The 2,851-nt window shown below is 34.2% G+C and overlaps 1 long non-coding RNA gene across 1 annotated transcript; it reads left to right on the plus strand.

Moving 5' to 3' along the window:
* The first annotated feature begins 203 nt into the window (after nt 1-203).
* Nucleotides 204-2,095, plus strand: LOC132054353 (uncharacterized). The gene is made up of 2 exons (XR_009414258.1): nt 204-609; nt 1,442-2,095. It is a non-coding gene; the product is annotated as an uncharacterized LOC132054353 (long non-coding RNA).
* Nucleotides 2,096-2,851: the final 756 nt, after the last annotated feature.

Below are 2,851 nucleotides of genomic sequence, written 5' to 3' on the forward strand. Positions count from 1 at the left end.
TATATTTTTAAATATTAATTTTAATTTTTATAATTAAATTTTATTTTAAATTAAACTAACTCATGTAATTACACTTGTGCACCTAAACAAGCACGCTCGTAATTACACTATAATTACATTATAAAACAAATAGCTCATCAGAATTATAATATTATGTAATTACTAGGCTATTTAATTCTATCCTATTAATTACACCAATTCTAATTACCAAGTGGCTTTCCAAACAGGCCCTAAGCTTGACTCTTATACTCCGAAAAGATTCAATTAAATTGAAACGGAGTGAGTAATAGGCTTGATTGAGGCCGCTGTCTCTGCAGCATAAGTTTTCTGTTGGTTGCCACTTTTAGTTTTACGCTTAGGTTAAAGTTTAGAGCAAGTTGCTAGACACGGCAATCGCGGGCGGCATTAAGATCTGGAAAAGTAGCAAATTTAACTATATGTGGCTTGAAAATTTCATTGACTTAATGGTTTTTCTTCTTGTCTGGTTTCATGGATTCAGCTTTTTTTTTTTTTTTTTTTTTTTTTTTAAAGGTTTGCTAGCCGCAGCAAAAACGGAAAGAGTCTCGGAAATTGGAGGTTTTCCTCCTTTTGTGTTACGGCTGGCAGAAAGTAAGTGCACCAAAAGTGCCATTTAAATATTATTATTATTATGTTTGGCATAATTTGAATTTGTTCTCAATTTGTGTTTTGGTTGCTAATGTTTGGTTAATAATGAGATTTGAGTGAAAGTTGATGCTTACGGTTTGAGAATTCCTTTTTTTTTTTTTTTGGTAATCGGTTTGAGAATTCGTCTTCAGGCCCAGAAGTAATTAATTTTGTTTTATCGTGGAAATTTATATGTTCCTTTAGAGAATTTAAATGTTTATATTGGTATAGTTATATGTATAATTGAGATGAATAAGTTGAAGCTGGATGTCGCCAAAGTGACATCTCTTGTGAAGATTTATTTGTTTTAAAATATAAAAAGTTGTGTGTGTAACTTATGTGAATATTGATCGGCATAAAGGAAGATTAATGTTCAACAGAATTACATGTGCATTTGTGGTAATTCACGTGTGAATAATTAAATCGGCCCAAAGGAAGATTTACTATTCAACATGTTTTTTTATTATCAGTGTTTGATTACTACGACAAGATATCACTTACAAGTTAATATTTTGTCCAAAGATGAAATATTAATGGAGTGTCAGGTATCTTGGGATGGGGTTTACCTTTATTCAAATTTATTTTCAGTTTTTGGTATAAATTTAATGTGAGCTTATTTTCCTATTGTTCTCTGATTCGGTTGAAATTACACCTGCAAGTATTACTGTCAACATCAATTTCATTTCTATGCTAAATGGCACTAACTTCAAATCATGGCAAGAGAACCTAAACATAGTTCTCGAAGTCATGGATCCCGACCTTGCGTTAAGGATTGATTCTCCACCATCTCTTACAGATAAGAGTATCTATGATGAAAAGATGAAGATGGAAAGGTGGGAGAGATCAAATCGCATGTGTATGATGATCATGAAGAAGGTCATTCCAGAAAGTGATCACATAGCCGCTATTCCAAAGGACAAAAGGAAAGACAAGAAGAGAAAGAATAAGGAAGTTACGGATACGAGAAGTTACGGATACGACAACACAGAAGAAACAACATAAGGAACCATCTACATATGGTTGTTTCTTTTGCGAAGCTGCAGGCCATAAGAAGAAGCAGTGCTCTAACTATCATGCCTGGCGTGAAAAGAAAGGTACGCTTCTTAATTTTGTTTGTTCTGAGGTTAATTTGACTTCGGTACCAAGACACACATGGTGGATAGATTTTGGTGCAACAACTCACGTCAGTGGGTCTATGCAGGGTTGTCTGAATTGTCGAAAGTTTAATAATTGTGAAAGATACATTAACGTTGGTGATGGCAAGTCGGTGAAAGTCGAAGCAATTGGAACCTTTAGATTATTGTTAAGAATTGGTTTTTATTTGGATTTGAAAGAGACATTTATTGTACCATATTTTAGACAGAATTTGATTTCCATTTCGACTTTGGACAAACTTAGTTATTGTTGTTCATTTGGAAATATAAAGTTTAGTCTTTCTCATAATTCAAAATTAGTTGGACCAGGTTCTTTATCATTTACAATAATCTTTATTTAATTGACACAACTGCTTCGTATAACGAATCCTTGCATGTTAGTACAGTTGGTAAAAGGCACAAATTAACCAGCGAGAATTCAGCTTCATTATGGCACAAGAGATTGGGCCACATCTCCAAAAGGAGAACTGAGAGACTTCTGTCTGATGGTATCCTCGATCCGCTTGATTTTTCATATTTTGATGTATGTGTGAATTGCATAAAGCAGATAAAAGAATGTTAGGAGATTTGAAGCCAATAGGAAACTTGACCGATACAGACTGATATTTGTAGACCATTTCCTATGGCTTCTTCGAATGGTCAACAATATTTCATAACGTTCATAGATGACTTTTCAAGATATGGCTACATTTATCTCATCCATGAAAATTGCAAACACTGGATGTGTTCAAAACTTATAAGGCTGCAAACCAACTTGGCAAAAGTATAAAAAGCGTTAGATTTAACTGTGGTGGTGAATACTATAGTAGATATGACGGATCAGGTGAACAACGCCCAGGATCATTTGTGAAATTTCTAGAGCAATGCGGTATCGTCCCACATTATACCATGCCGGGTTCAATTGCTATTTTATTGGACATTCTGAAAGGTCTAGGGGTTACAAATTTTATGATCCCACTGCTACGGCTATTTTTTAGACAAACAATGCACAGTTCTTTGGGGATGTTGAGTTTGTCGGGGCAGAAAGAATAAAGGACTTTGTCTTTGAAGAG

Source organism: Lycium ferocissimum, chromosome 4 (genome assembly GCF_029784015.1).
Source record: "Lycium ferocissimum isolate CSIRO_LF1 chromosome 4, AGI_CSIRO_Lferr_CH_V1, whole genome shotgun sequence".
In the NCBI taxonomy this organism is placed as follows: Eukaryota; Viridiplantae; Streptophyta; class Magnoliopsida; order Solanales; family Solanaceae; genus Lycium; species Lycium ferocissimum.